Source organism: Alligator mississippiensis, chromosome 15 (genome assembly GCF_030867095.1).
Source record: "Alligator mississippiensis isolate rAllMis1 chromosome 15, rAllMis1, whole genome shotgun sequence".
Lineage (NCBI taxonomy): Eukaryota > Metazoa > Chordata > Crocodylia > Alligatoridae > Alligator > Alligator mississippiensis.
The window spans coordinates 34309374-34326226 of NC_081838.1; positions in this window are offsets into that span (position 1 = coordinate 34309374).

The window sequence follows — 16853 nt, forward strand, 5'->3', positions numbered from 1 at the left end:
AGGTCGCAAGCCACCTGCCTACACCCTAAATGTACTGGGAAAGGGAGGGAAGAGCTCCCCTCATTGCATGAGAAGATGGAGGGCAAGAGTGATTTCCAGGGTATACATGGCCAGCGGGCTGCACTTTTCCAGAAAAGAGGCCATCTCAGAAGTAGCAAACACACCTCAGAGGCAAACGCATTGCGGCGGCCAAAACAGCTGAGCGCACTCCAAAGGGAGCCTTAAGGGCAAGGCACAGCAGTAATCTAGCCTAGCGCTAACAACGTCTGCACAGCTGGAAAGACATCTCACAGTAGATTCAAGTGAAGCAAAACAAACAAACAAAAAAAAACCCTCCAGATCAGTGCTCGCCAACGTTTCTAAGGCGACGATCACTTTTTGAAGTAAAGGGGCAACCCAGGATCTACCACCTGGCAGCGAGACATCAGCCTGTTGTGGTTGGGGGGAGGGGAGCAGTGGGTGACCACTGCTCTATGTCGATAGCATCAGGTATGCTTTTCTTTTCACATGATGTAAAATGGTAATAACTCACCTGAGGGCAATGGGGTTCAACTAGGAGAACAAATGAGGATGAAATCGGTTTCTTTTGGTGAGAGGAGCCCATATCCAGAGGCAGAACTTGGCTCTTTCATCACCTTGGCCCCAAACAAACAAGCCTTTATTCTTTTGTGGGATGGGATCAGAAGCCGCTGTAAATCAGGCACTGGGAAATGCCACTGCTACTCCTCTCCACGCTCAGAAGGACCTGCTGAGCTTCTAGGAGAGATGTCACGGTCTACACCTGGGAGGGCTCCCTTGCCCATTTTGTTTCGCTTTCGTAAAGTGCTTTCATGCAAGGTGGGGTAATGTTAAAGACCTGCAACCCACAGAGCAGTGGTTCTTGGAATTGCCCAAAGATCAAAGAAAAAAACCTCTCTTGCGAACTCAGCAATTTTGCCAAGGAGTAAGGAGTGTCAATAGAGCTATTATTACAGCGCACTGAGACGCCGACAGACGCATGCCACCTTCCATCATAAAATGCTGCTAACTTGCCTGCAGGTCCGTGTGCAGTGGGATGGAGCTGCATGATGCCAGCTTCATTTGCTCTTTCTGGGGACAGTGAAGCCTGGCAGTGGGAGTTGACCCTGTCTCCCCAGAAGCTCTCTCTTGGTGATTTCTTACCGGAGGCTTCACACCGCAAAAATCTGACTTGTGACTGTAGTAACACACTGGACACCCTCCGCCCCACCCAGACCCAGGCAGGAAACTCTCCTCCCTCCTCCTTTTTTCTACCCCGAAAAACTTTGTTTCAAAATTCCTAGGTGAAATGTTTTATCCAAATCCATCCTTCCCAAGATCTTTGATGACTCCCTCACCATTGGTTGTAGTGACATCCTTTTTTTTTCTTTTTTAAAAATGTGAGCCAGATCTTCTCCCTCCAAAATCAGCGGGTGCTAAATATTGCACACAGATTCATGCTAGATATCATCACTGAAGTTGGCCTGATGACAGGAGCACTCTAGAGAACATGAAAATGTAACTCCGCTTGCTAACTAAGATGCTCACAAAGAAGACTTTTTCATGGTGAAGAACAAGCTGCAGAGGAAGTCGCTTCAGCCATTATCTACAACAGCCCCTGGAAGCACTGCAAGAGTCGGCACTGCGACATGAGGCTGCACATTACTGACCAACGAGCTGAGTGAATGAGGCCAGGCCAGAGAAAGGTGTCTGCATTCATCCTGCATAGGTTAGTGGTGCACAGTTATCCTTTCCACCTATTACTCAGGATGCTATCTGGCTCGGTGCTGAAGAAAGGCTAGAGCGTCTTACACAAGACTTGACACTGTGATCCAGCAGCAGAGCAATGGAGCGGCCTTCCAGCTCCTGGGAGATGAGATCCTCCTGATCCGGCACTGCAGCGGCTACATCTGCTTTCAACAAGCTAAAAATAACAGAGGCATTGTTGGCTTTGTCCGAAAACAACGGGGAGAAAAATCTGGAACTACAAATCACATTACAAACTGATACTGAACACATTGCAAATCTGCTTCACAGTTCATTGTGCAACGCCTGCTCCAACATGCAAGATTTTTGGTCAAACTAATGTAATGGGACAAGCTTCATTGATGTCGCTGAAGGAATCAAGGTAGGTGTCTCAGACCCAAAGCCTCAGACCAGGGGTTGGAACAGCAGGTGGCATAGGAGATCCATGCAATACCAAGGCTTGATCAGAGTCTGTAATTAAATCCAGCAGTATTAGGAAAGATCAACGGTTCCTGAAGTGGGGCAGCAGAGAAGTTCCTCGTCTAAAGCAGCCTGGATCCACCCCCTTGCCCAGTCTTGGAAGAAAGGCAAATCATGATGGGAGCAGGGCGTGGAAGGACGGGGTCCTGGCGTTTCTCTACTAAGTCCATGTTCCAATACAGCATTGTCCATTAAAGACTCTATCCTGACGTTGAAAGTTAGAGCCATATGGATGCTCAAGATGCTGAAAAGCATGGAGTCGGAGCAGTGCTCTGGCACCGAAGACTCAACCTCACAGAACCTCAGCAGCCACTTTACAAACATGCAAAAACTGGGAGATGGATAAAAATAATAGTCCCAAAGTCAATGGAGTTCAACACAAGTTAAAAGAATTTCTGCTCCTTCCTGGATGGATCCATATTCCTGGCTGGCACGCCAACTTCAGCAGAAGATTACAAGATGAAACCAGAGCGATTTTGTTTTTTTTAAAGGACCCTGAAGAGATACTGCAGCACCTCAACACTATAGGTACATTGGGATTCAATTAATCTAATCTAACTTCAGTCTCATCTTCACTAGTAAAAGGCTTGCTGCACAATGTACTTAAAAAAAAAAAAAAAAAACAAACCAAAAAAACAGATATAGGGACTGCCACAACCGACCCCCCTGTAATTTATTTGGAAACCAACAAAAACTGTGCTGTGCTCGTTAACTTCCCCCTGGCCAAGTGGAACTGTGAAAGAACGAGCTGCACACGACAGATGCTGATCGTGGCTGTCTAATGCGCTCAGATGCTACAGTGACCAATACGGTGTTACAGTCTGTATAAAACAGATTGAGAAACACCAGTTTCCAAAGGTAGCAGATTGCTGCCAGCCAGTTTAGCAAGAGGGATTAGATGGTAAAAACTGCTCTGGGGTTTTAGTATATGACATTCAAAGATCTTGTAAAAGGCCCGCCTCCCTATAAAACAAGGTACTGGGACACCTGGAAGAGAAAAGTGATCCAACGTAGATAAGAGGTGAGTTTGCAGAACAGCCCAGGCAGTCTGTGATTAATTAAAGCCGGGCCTCTGAGCAGCTGTCCCAGCCCTGAAGGGAAAGGAGAGATTTGGGAGACGGCAACTGCTGCATGGATATCAATATGCACTGTAGAAACTACCCTACAGATTGCACTTGATCCGCAGCCACTCTCCTTCTGAAAACTGTGTGAAAGCAGACCGCAGGTAGCTCTGAAGGCAAACAGTCCCTGGCAAGGGAATGCTGAGGTGGATCCTTCCTTCCCTATTCAGGAGCAGCCGGTCCTCAGCACAGACTACAGCTTTGCAGGAATTAGGGGGCTCCTCCTTAGTCGTGCCCCTTCACCTTGCAGTAGGCTGTCTCTTCCACTCTGAACCTCCTCTGCTGCCCTGCAGCAGCTGGAGCAGCTCTCCTCAAGGGGTCCAAATGCCTGTTCTGGAACATCTTCAAGCAGATATCGCCCCAAGGCTAGACTGGGCCTGCACTAGCCAGCAGGTAGGACGGATACATCGGCAATAGGCTAGCGCATAGCTTATGCAGCACGCTCTGTCTACATGCACATGCTTGTGCACCCACCGCGCGAAGAAAGCTAAATCAGTACCGCTGGATCAGGGCCAAAATCTCCACTTTTGCAGCTACAATACTGCTGTCTAGGGCTCTTGTACATATGACAGGGGTTTAGTCTTCAGTTCCCCCTAAATTGAAATGGTGGGCTTTGAATTGAAACCCACCATTTCAATGTAGGGGGTTTATTTTTTGTTATGTTATGGCAAGGCCCCCAATCCTTTTTTTCTTTCCCAGCGGAGCCTGCCTGCAGCTGGCGGGCAAGCTGCCAGTGGGCCGAGCAGCCCCTGAGCTGCGGGGGCCCCAGTCTTTCCCTCCATGGCAGTGGCACCTCCAAGAGAAAAGTTGGATCAGGTTGGGTGTTGCCTCCGAGCTGGCAGCCCACCTGGGCAAACTGGGGCTGCCACCATGAAGAGAAGGACCGTGGTCCCCCTGCAGCTCAAAGGCCACTTGGCCCACTGGCAACTCGCACCCCAGCCATGGGCAGGCTCCACCAAAGGAAAAAAAAGAATCGGGCTCCTCGGTGCTTCTGCCTTCAACAGGCACCTGCTGAAGGCACAAGTGGCAAAGGGCCCTATTTTTTTTTTTTTTTTTTTTTTTGGTGGAGCCTACCTGCCTCTACCATGCTGGGGAAGCGAGCTGAATAATAGCTGCAATGCATCATTCCTAACTCAACTATATCAGGGAGTAGTTTAGTTTGCAATGATGCAAACTCATCCAAAACCCCAAAACTCGTGTATATGCAATGTGTGACACCATTAAGCCACACAAATTGACATTTTTGTCACGTGTCCATCGTCACATCATCACATGTACAAGCAACCCTGACTGCACATAGGGAAGTAGAACGGTACATGTAGTGCTGCTGAGCTGAAGGTGCCCATTCAGGTCCTAGACTTGGAGCCCTCTGTCTAAAGGCAGCAGCCAAACACAAGGAGGAGTAGATGCTGGTGCTCTTGGTGGAAATATCACCGTTTCCTTCATCCCCATTTGTAACCACCAGGGCCCACCCCATAAAGGTCTGACTTCCAGCAGCTTATTGAAGGAAAAAATTCATACTCTCCAAGATGCTGGCTTTTTTTCTTGATGTGTCTAGCTGTATAAAAGAAGTATGTCGTGTCTCATCTGGAATTGTCTGAAGAGCTCAGAGCTGCTGTGATGATAGGAGGAGGAAAAAAGTTTTGTATGCAACCTGGATTTTTCTTTTAGGTGAACTTCTAAAAAAAGCATAGAGAAATCCCATCTATATTGCTCGGTAAACAAAGACAATGCACACAGAAGTGCCAAGATATTTAACAGACGATGAATCAACCAACCTGTAAAAAGACAAGCATTGAAAAATAGCCACACACTTGACTTGGTACACGGTCCAGATTCCAGTTTGGATAATCACATTCTCTCCACCTAACAAGAGCTGGCATGCTCAATCACAATACTCTGTTTTACGATCATTTCTGTTGGTATAAAGCAAACAAAAGAAGACTGACTTTAGAGCATAAAATCTCTGCCACGCATTTTCTGTCATGTTTGTTGTGCAACCTAACTATGGGTGGTTGAGCCCAATCTATTCGAGTAGGTCGGGGACAAAAGGGTTCGGGCCTTTCCTCCTTCTTCTGTCTCTCCCTCCGTCGACAGAAACACACCAGGGAGGCAGTGAGGTAAGAAAAAAATCTCTTTTACTCACTATTCAGGAAACAATCTCATACAGCTGTGTTTGGAATCTAATTCGCCGATTCCTCGGGAGCTCTTGAGCATACTCGGGCGGTATATCAAACTGTGATGGGGCCGTCCAGGTTTTCACGGACGCCGGACCTCCAGCGAGGGTGATCAGTCCTCTCCGATATTACGCGAGTCTCCCCCATTGTTTTGGCGCGCTCCCCTTTTAACCGGGCAGCGTCTGCCCAACCCCTGCCAATCAGCCCAAGCAGGAACGCTGCTAACCGCGCCCATCACTCCTTCTCCCCATGCTATGAGCACGGCTTGCTCTCACGTTGTTATTTGGTCATATCTTTTCTTATTTCTTTACCACATGCCCCCTTGACCAAATGCTAATCTCGAGCATGGTTGGGCTCAAGAACTCCCTCCAAATACAGCATCTAATACAGGTATATAATAAAACACTAAGCAATGACTAAGTCCAATCAAGTCTGTCTAGATGTAGCACAACATTTCTGCCGGGGGTCAACACCAATGGGTTCACTCGTGGCGACAAAACTCACATTGTGTTATGCATTGACCACTTCATGCCGCTTCAGGCTGTAAAACAAAACTTGGGGTTCATTAATAACACGTACTAAACTGTACTGCATCGATTTAGCCAATTATGATGAGCTAAGACGGTGCGTGTGGGTGTGACTGCTTCAAGGAAAACAAGATAGGTGTTTGGGTACTCGTTGGGCTTGAGTATGACACCAGGAATTGGAGTTGGATGCTTACTGGTAGCTGTGGGGATGGTTAGCCACACTGTTTCTTGGAATGAGTAACATGGCTTCCAGGCCGGACGTGGCACCGGGGTACGTTCATCCCACAAAGCTTTAGTGGTGTTCATGGCAATTAGTACATCGTTATTGTGCTTGGTCCTGTTCTTAAAAGATCCGTTTTCCCTCAGTCTTAGCTGTTCTTTGTACAGTTCTATCTGGCGCTCCACGACACCATTCGACTGCGGATGGTAAGGTAGATGATGATGCCACTGAATATTGTGCTCAGTCACGAACCACTCTAAACTTCTAGAGTTAAAAGGTGGTCCTCCATCGGAATGTATGACATGGGGTACTTGCCAATGAGCAAAGGCAAGCTGTAGACATCCCTGAATTACGGGAGTGGTGGTCTTCCTCGTGGGGAGAATGAGGATTTGACGGGTTTCAGGTCCACAATTACTAATCCCTTATTCAGTGGTTTGGCTCCTGGGAGTGGCCCAAGCAGGTCCACTTGCCACACCTTTCCTGGAGCAAAGTGTGCTGGGTCATAGACGCCTCTTTGGTGCTTATGATGCACCGGTTTCTCGTGCACAAGCGGAGCAGGCCTGGGCTATCTTTCTCCATTGTTTTACGCTCGGTCCTTCGCTGCCTTCTTCCCTCCAATGTGCTTGTGCTCTTTTTGCTCCAAGGTGTCCCCAGCGCTCGTGGAGCCAAACGAGAAAGGGATCAATGTCTACAACATCAGTGACATGTAACTGAGCCACTTCCTTCTCATCCATGGATCCTTGGTGTGCCAGCAGCTGATCTATAACGGCATGCACAGGATCTGTATCGGGTTGGTGAGACCATGTGTGTTTAATTAAGGGGCGAACAGAGAAATGTGACAGAATGGTCTTGACATCCTCCCAGAGAGTCGTGTGTTCTGTAGCTTGCGCCTTTCCAGTGACAATCCTGTATATATATTCTGAATCTATGGCTATAACAGGTACCGGAAGCGTCCCGTCGTGGTGACACTAGGCATGTTCAAGAGCTAGTTAGAACCCTCGTAGTACAGATGCCTGAACTGACTCCTCTGGATGGGATGTTTTGAGCTCGTAGTCATGACAAGGGTCACAATAATATCCATATCCTCCGGCATTGTGGGATGTACCGTCTGAAGCTATCCATGCCGGGGACGTGGTCCCATACAATCGCAGAACACTGGAATCATCCTCTTCAGTGACCGAGATCACCTCTCCATCAGTGACTTGCCACGCCGACCAGTGATACTGGTGACGAAGGACTAGGGTGCTCCAAGTCTTCTCCGTGCCCTGATACTCTGGATGGATCCTGCTAGGATTAAGAAGTCCTAGTGTGGTGCCGCCAGGTGCGACAAACACACCTGGGCTCACTGCGAGGTGTTCCCCCAGTTGGGCTGCGAGCATAACCTTCCCTAGACAACCATATCGATGTTGGTGTCTTTTTAGTGTGCGATGACTCGTATATGCGAGTTCCCCCATTTCGGTGCCATTGGCTGTAAGTCAGATATGCTCTGTGGTGTAGCCTACATGGATCGTCAGGAGGCTACTGGTGGGGGGCACAATCAGGCGCATCGCTTTGAGCTCTGCCATAACCTGTTCTAGTGCAGCTTGGTCATGCTCACTCCATGGGACTCTACGTCGCATCTTCTTACGGATTTGTTGTTGTAGACACTGGATAACATTTAGATGTGATGGCTTCATGAAGTTACGGAACCAATTTAGCTGGCCTAGCAAGCCTTGAAAATCTGCCTGTGTAGTCGGCCAAGGCAAGGACAGCTCCGGGGTAGGATTGTGTGCTGTCCCCGATCGCCATGGTCCAGTGAATCATGTCCCTAAAAACTTGATGTCCGAGGATGGCTCACTCATGAACTTTGTCGGATTCACTGTCCATCCTTGATCGCTCAAGTGGTCCTTTAGGTCTGCAGTAGTGATGCGGACTGCGGCACGGTCATGCCCCATAATAACAACATCGTTGACATAGGTCCAGATGTGGACGTCTGCAGTCTTTGGGCGGGTATGGACAAAACTGTCGATTGTCCCATTCATCGCTGCAACTGCTAAGGCTGGTGCGTTGCGGTAACCTTGGAGACAAACCTTCCAGGAAAACATCTGTCCACCTACACACATATTAAGAATCCCATACGGATCATGTATAGGAATCGAGTACAACATGTCCTTTAAATCTAGAGTGGTGGCAAACCACTCTCCGCCTCTCTGTATCTCAGCCATGCCGTCGAGGATGTCCGAGACAGTCTGCATGGCGGGCATCTGGAGCGGCTTACAGCGATGATTCGCTTGTCGGTAGTCCACCACTAGACGAGCCTCCGTCAGCTTTCCCGGTTTGGGGATTCCCCATCCGGCTGAGAGGTAGGTGGAGGACTTCACGGGCTGGATGCACTCTCGCTTGCACAAATCAGCCAGAAGATCTTGTATTTGGAGCTGCAAATCAGTGCGCGTCGGGATTGGCCAATACCGCCAGGGTGTAGAGCTTGCTAGTGCTGGATGGTGTTGTTCCCCTGATGTCACAGTCAATGGGAGTGCTAGATATATGACGTTTTTTAAGGCCAACGTCTTTATCGCAGGGATACCCAAGATATTTATGCCCCCTAAGACTCCATGCAATACCCTTTTGTTGATCCAAAACTTGACCATGGGCGCAGATGTCACAGCATTCAGCCCTTGTACAAAGACGACCTTGGATGTCTTAACGTGGGGTGTCTCAGATCTCAACAAATTTACTTGAGCTCCTGTATCTAGCAAAAAGCACACAGGGGTAGGGGTAGAATCTGCGGTCGCACTCACAACATAAGCTGCATGCGGGCGTTCATCATCGGTAGGTCGGCCGTTGTTGCCCGTCTCAACGGCCGCTACTCGTTTTTTTCCCTGTCTAGCTCCTGCTCCCTAAGCTTGAAGCCTAGGTTCAGTGCCAGCGTCCTTTGCCCCTCATCTCCTAATCCATGAAGCTGTTTCTTTGTCAGACCGCTCTTGCTCAGCAGGAAACTGAACATAGCGCATTCCTTAAGTGTGAGGTCTAGTGGTCGTCCACGCGGTGAACGATCAGTTCAGGGTTTTCTGGGCGTCGCTTTCCACATTCCTACGGCCTGTACCTCCTGTACTAATGCTGGCAAGGTAGGCTTGTTTTCTGCTTTACGCGCTGTGGTGAGCTTTCCCAAACTGCTAAGAACATTCCCTATCAGCCCCCCTACCAGTGGGTGTAATAACAAGCGGAACATGGGGGTATTCGTACCTCCATAAATCTTAACGCAGGCTTCCACTGCTGACGCTGATACAGGAACTTTACCAGGATCCCTGCACCAGCGATGTGGCCAGACATTGCTCGCCTGAAGTGAAGTCAGGGTTAGTGGGTCCTGTCCGGCATCCCAAGTCAAGTAACTGACCCCCGCTATTGCATACAGTAGATGTGCGGGTGATGGATCATCGGGCGGGTCCGCATGCCAAGCATGAGTTCGGCTCAGCGGTGCTGGAACCGTGGCGGCACACAGAGGGATTGGCCAAGCCTGTACTTGAGTCGTGTCGCTACATGCTCCTCCACTCCATGCGGGCTGGCACATTAGGATAGCACACTCCTCCAGGTCTACTAGGTCTGCCCCGTGCTCTAGTATCAGTCGTCCTAACCATACTGCCAATGTTTCACCCAGATTTAGTTGGGTATCCTTTGCTAATTCTTGGAGTTCCCCTCTAGTGCACGTGCGTAAGGTAGTGAAGGTGCGGGTTCCCGCGCTATCGATGACAGTATTCACTAGGGTTGCAGGGTTCGCATGCAGAACGGATGTGCCTGCATTGGTGGGGAGGGCTGAGCGTGGCTCCAGCGGGATGTTATAAGGAGGTGGTTCCTCGGGCGGGGCCGACAGGGTCTCTCTAATGTCGGGGTTTCCTGCCCGGGGCTCTTTGGCCACGCCTTCTTCTTCGCCTGCGGCGCCATCTTTAAGCAGCGGCTCAGGCTGTGCAGCGCTCTGCTGCTCAGCCGTTCTAGTGAGCGTATCTATTATGCTGGCTTGGTTCGCTGCATGCCGCAGCAAGGTAGTCACTGAGCGAAAAAGGATATTAATCATTTTTCCCTTGTTCCACCTCTGTCCCGTCCACCCCGCTGCATCCTGTCCATCGACCTCAAGACTCTCATGGAGTGCCATTAAGATTTAATTCTCGGTACCCCCGAGATCAAGATTGGGGCAGCTGAATTTATCGGGAGGGGTTTTGTAGCCGCTCCCTTCCTTTACGTACTGTATACACTTGGCATACTCTTTTGCAGGAATACGGTCATCCGTGCCTGCGAGCTTGACACAGCTAAACAACGCCTCAGGCTTTTTATTGGGTGGATGATAAAGAACTGCGGGGCTGGAAAGGAGACATCCTAGGGCTGCGGGACTGAGTCCCGACACGACCTATTCTTTAGGTGGCTCCTCGCTATCTTCGGTTGGGCGGATGGAAACATAGCCTCCCATCTTCCCGTCCTGCCCAGCCTGATGTTACACCACATGAGCCCATAAATCGTCGGCGTTCATGGTTGGGGGCCGGTGATGATTTCCCCATGGGCAATGCCTAATTAACTCGCCGGCATCTCCTTCGTTTCCCCTTTTCCCCGAGGATCCCATCCTCGTCGTCATGTGCAACCTAACTATGGGTGGTTGAGCCCAATCTATTCGAGTAGGTCGGGGACAAAAGGGTTCAGGCCTTTCCTCCTTCTTCTGTCTCTCCCTCCATCGACAGAAACACACTGGGGAGGCAGTGAGATAAGAAAAAATCACTTTTACTCACTATTCAGGCAGCAATCTCGTACAGCTGTATTTGGAATCTAATTCGCCGATTCCTCGGGAGCTCTTGAGCATACTCGGGTGGTATACCAAACTGTGATGGGGCCGACCAAGTTTTTGCAGATGCAGGACCTCCAGTGAGGGTGATAAGTCCTCTCCGATATTACACGGGTCCCCCCCCCCCGGTTGTTTTGGCGCACTCCCCTTTTAACCGGGCAGCGTCTGCCCAACCCCTGCCAATCAGCCCGAGCGGGAATGCTGCTAACCGCGCCCATCACTCCTTCTCCCCATGCTATGAACATGGCTTGCTCTCACATTGGTATTTGGTCATATCTTTTCTTATTTCTTTACCACATTTGTCAGCGACACCGAACCCGAAACACAACGAAGGTCCCAGAACACTTCTACAGCAAAGGCCTCAGCACGCTCCTTTGCTTAACTTGTAATAAAGCTTTTGATTCACTTGACTCTCACACAGACTACTCACCTGGCATTGTGAAAGTGCTACTCAGTGCTCCCAGTTAAGGACCCTTTTGTGATATCACATGAGGTCCTTCCCCTCAGGTGGCTTGATTCTGCAGAATAGTCTTGAGCCTGACCTATTTACTCGAAAGCTCATTTACATCACCTAGGCAGAATAACAGAAGTGTTAAAAAAGCGTTGGTTATATCCCCTTTGAAGCTGTGTTTCAATGCATTCCATTTCCTTACAATTATTAGTCATGAGATGGGGAGGGAGAGAGAGTGGAATGAACTGGGGGCTGCCGATACGGGCTAGAAGTGAAGATAGATAACACTAATATTTACAACAAATTAATAAGCCAGCAAAATGTAACAGTTTGGTGTGCAACAGAAATAAAGGCTACGGACAGCTGTCCTTGCAATGTGTTGTGATTTAGGATGTTCTAAAACATCATTAGTCTAATTGACTATATGTTTAACTGGAGCGTGTCAGTGGTTCCTCTGAGTGCACAGCTGGTCAGAGACAATGAACACCATCTCTCTACATTACAATACAGTGGAATAAGCAAATCTACATCACTCACAAACTACAGTATGGCATGTCCCACAGTACGGATCACAGAATCACATGGGATGTGTAATTGCTGGAGGGGATAAAACTGTAACCTGAGTATATGTGCCAAAAACACTACTTGGGTGGCTAGAAAACTGCCGTTCAGTTGCACTAAAGAGAACAGCCTTCTGCCCTTGGCTCCCGTGCAGCACGTTCCTTTTTCCAGCTCAGTGCACTCCACGAAACAAGGAAGTATCGACATCCCCCTAGCATAGGTGGGGAAACCAAGTCGCAGAGATTTGACGTGACATCACAGCAGTGATTTGCATCTATCCTTCCTGCATCTGACCCTAGTGCCCTCAGCAACAAGGTGACAGCACTTAGCAAGGACGTGGCAGTCCTGCCTCTGGGATCACAAGCCAGGATCAGAGTTAGTAACTGAGGAAAACAGTTCTTTTAACAAGTGTCTCTGAAAGAGACTTTGTTATCCACATCGGATGGTCCCCAATGGGTTGCTAAACAAGATGATGGATCAAAGTAATGACCTCCAAAGACTTGAGTCAGATTGGAAGAAATAAGCAGAAACAATAAGCATCTGCTATAAATGCAGGATGTTATTTAGCCACTAAGAAGCTGGCAAACGATGCTGCCAGCCCTGTGTGCTCTCACTGCAGTCCTGCATAACATCTATTTGCCTACAAGTTTGATCTGCTCTGCTTTGCTCAGACCTCAAGGGACTAATGTGCCTGAGCTCAACTTGTCCCATTGCAATGAATGATACCACTGGTGGGTATAAACACAGTCACACGCTCAATGTGTTTTGCTGGATCAGGGGTTTTACAGTGGCACGGATCCTGACCACTGAAGTCAGTCATCGGGAGCTAGTTTGAGAGGAGACTTTGGTCAACCGCTAGATTAAGGGGTTGCTCTTTCCACAATGTTATAAATGGGAGAGGAATCCCTGCTGCACAGGGCAGGAATCATAGGGATAGGTGTCAGGACGGACACAGCTGAGATAAGAGCTGGCCCCACCACAGATGCAGCGCATGCCATTTGCCAAGTCATTTTGGCCAGATTTCTAAGAGCATCTTCGCATGAATGGGCATTTCAAATATACGTTGGGACTTGGCTCCTGCTGATGTTAACGGAGTCACTTTTGAAAACCTCTCCAGGCTCCTGCCCACCTCTTTTGGTGACCAAATACCTTTATGAATTTGACTCGGTCCCTCGGTGCTTCATTTCCTCATCTGTAAAATGGGGATCACATTTCACTTTTGTGCAGAACGTTATGAGGAACAAAATACAATCAGAGGCTGCAAGGTGCTTGGGTACGATAGGTTTTGGGGACTCAGATATGATAGGTTTGGGGGAGGGGGAGGCACAGAAGTCCTCAGCTAGATATACAAGCCTATGAAAGTGCTACTCCAGTGAAGTAAGAGACTGTACGTCTCATAGGACCTGGTTTGGGTTTTCTTGTCCCCTCGCAGAAAGCATAATTCAGTACAAGTGTTAATGCAATATTGAAGCATGAGAACAAGAGGACTATGGATGCAACAGTTAGTACCACTGAGTCATTATCATTAAAGGGAACATAACTAGTTTTCCTTATTTGTGAGTCTGCTGAACAACTAAGCTTGCATTTTGAAATTGTTTATATGAAAGAAAGGCTTCCTTCCTTCTCTTCATATAACACAAGAAGTGTTGACTGTAAGAAACCGCCCACGTAGAATATCATTTGGGTTCAAAGTGGGTGTCTGTTCCCAATATTTAATTACAAAGATCATTCACCCCCTAGAGCTGTTGAGGAGATTACAGGAAAGAACATCAATTTGTCTGCTTTATATTGCCCTATGATGGTCATCCCTAATACTTAGATAGCAGGGCAGTATGTTTTAATTCAGTCACTTTTATGTTACTGTAATTTAGGAAGACAATTATGTATTAATGAGACAACCAGTCATTCTGGCAAGCATGTTTCCGGAGTAGACTTTTAAAATATAGACATCACTCACAGAAGTGGGTTTCATTGTTTTGCGAATGAACCTAACCCAGAGCCCAGCGAATCAATGTGACAGATTTCAACACAAGAGGAATCAAGGCTCCAAATTGTCAGGTCATTCGAAGGCTTTAGTAAGACGCTAGTGCCACTTTGGCCAATAAGCATGCAGAGCGCCACTTTATTCTGGGGAAGAGCTCGGTATCAAAGAAAGGGAACAAGGTAATGCAGGATGAAGACGTTCATCAAACTTGTGAAGAAAAACAACTTCCTGCATTACCTCTCCAGGCATTTGGGCATGGGGTCTATTCTTGGTACCCGTTACAATAAGGAATTGCACCAATGAAGATGCACCCATTTTACAAAAAAATAAGATCAGACTTTGGTCAGGCAGGGTTTGGTGAATTGAACCAAAGTAGTCCAAGGTCCAAGGAGCTCTGGGACAGATCCTGAGAAGCAAAAATCAGTATGGCTCCCCTGATTTCACTAGAGTGACACCAGTCAGCACCTACTAAGAACTGTGTCTCACTTACATTTTGGAGCAAAGAACTCCACATACTGGAGCTCATAACGCGGCTATTAAAGAGTCAGTATCTGCCAATTGGTAGCAGGCTGGAGTAACTGAGATAACCATAAGTTGCCTCTACATGCTACTAGGAAATACCAGAGGTATTTCATGTCACTGTTGTGTGGTCTGTTGACTTTTCGAATGACCCCCATTGTACTACCCTGCAAACTACATTACTCGCTTGTGGGCTCCAAATTATTATTTTTTTAAAAGCTAGTTTTTAAAAGCAGTTAAATGTCACAATTAATGCTTGCAAGGCTGAGTGTGCCATGCAGGATTAACCTTTAGGGTTATTTAATTCAGCTATGAAGCACTGGCCATATCAAGCAATAGCCTCGGCATCTGCCAGATAACCAGTAGAAGACACTCCCCATTCACACACAGAGTACACAATGCTGGAACACAGCACCAGGAGTTTTGTCCTCTGCCCTGTGTCAAACAATTATAGCATACAAGAAAGGAAGTCACCAGATGCGGGATCCTAATACAGCACTAGGTGAAGGTCCACAATTCCCACTGAGCTGGGTAGCAGTCATGACCACCCCGCTCATGGTATTATGAATGCTCTGGATCCAGCTCCCCACTCCTTTCATTGCTTTATAAGATGGTATAAAGCTATAGAAAGTGCAGGAATGAAGAACTCCCCCTTCCCACGAGGATTATTCCAAACTGAGTATATGATGCTGGGGTTCAGCTCCTAAAGTGTCAAATGGGCAAAATGTCTGTAGGGAGTCTTAAAAAGTTCAAAACCATAGAAGATCCTTTCCTCTAACCTCCAGTATGACACGAGCAAAAACAAAATAAAATAAAAATCATCCAGACATTTCTGTATTGAGCCTCAAAGAAGAGCCACCCGTATGATCAGAGCCTTACACAGCAAGCCATCCAAGGAAAGGTGGAGGGATTTGTGACTCTTAAGCCGGAGAAGAAGAAGGCTGAGAGGTGACCTGGTAGCAGCTTACTGCTGCACTAGGGGAGCACACAAAGGTAAAGCAACTGTTCACTGGGGAAACTGAGGGAAAACCAGGAGTAACAGCCACAAACTCCCAGAAGACCGATTCAGGCTCAACATTAGGAAAAACTTCTTCACAGTCAGGGCGGCCAGACTATGGAATAAGCCCCCTCCAGAGTTGGTGTGATTGCCTACCCTGGAAATCTCAAGAGGAAATGGGACGGTCACCTGGCTTGGGCCACCTGACCCCGGCTGTCTTTCCTGCTTGGTGCAGGGAGCTGGACCCAATGATCTTCCAAGGTCCCTTCCGGCCTGACAACCTATGAAAGATAAAGACAATCCATCCTGCAGCTGAAGTGAATAGATGGAATCATGCAGAACAGGAGTGATGGCAAATGGATCACACAGCTAGAATAGGAGAAAATTAACAATAGCATAAAAACTCCATTAGTCACCAAACATGTACTGCATTCCTTCAAGTCACAGTTTTGGCAAAGACTAAGTAGAAGATGCTAAGTAACCTAATTACCCTAATGAACTTATGCTAATAGACCCAATTAACCCAATCAAAAAAGGTTACGCATCTCCAAACCAAAACCCCCCGGTGGGCCACCACTGTGCGGCGTACAACAGGGAGCTGCACAGCTGAGGCTATGCCCTGCAGCACCTGCAGTCGCAGGGCAGGCTGCTGGGGGTGTGCGGCAGGGAGGTGGCACTGGCCCTGGTGCACTCAGCTGCCTGCAGGTTCCCCTGGGGACTGGCAGACCTGAGCGGGGGCCACAGGCTCAGCTGAGGTGGGGGCAAGCAGGCACAGCAGGGCTGAGGCCTGCCCAGGCCGCTGTTCTGTGTGCCCCAGGGCAGAAAATAGCTGCAGGCTTTTAAAGCCTGCAGACAGGGGCTGCCAGCAAGGCAGCCCAGCCCTGGAGCAAGAGAGGCTCCCAGCCTTGGGGCTGGCCTTAGTTGCTGGGCAGACCCAGAAGTAAACTTGCTGCCGGGTCACATCTATGCATACGTTACTGCACACACACTAAGTGTGATTAAATTTGCTCCCTGAATTGGCAGCTAGCAAATTTAACTGTGATTCAGGGAATTTTCTGTGCAGTAAGTGCACACACGTACAGATGCGTGAACTTACTACACAACAAATAAGGCAACTGTACAGTAATTCGTCTCATGTAGACACGCCCACTGATGACAATATTTCCATCACTATAAGCCAGTTCCTTGATTTGTAGATGCCTTGTTTCCAGTGACAAAACAAAAACAGGGCCAATGCCAGGGGTGAAAACACACTCCAACTAACATGCT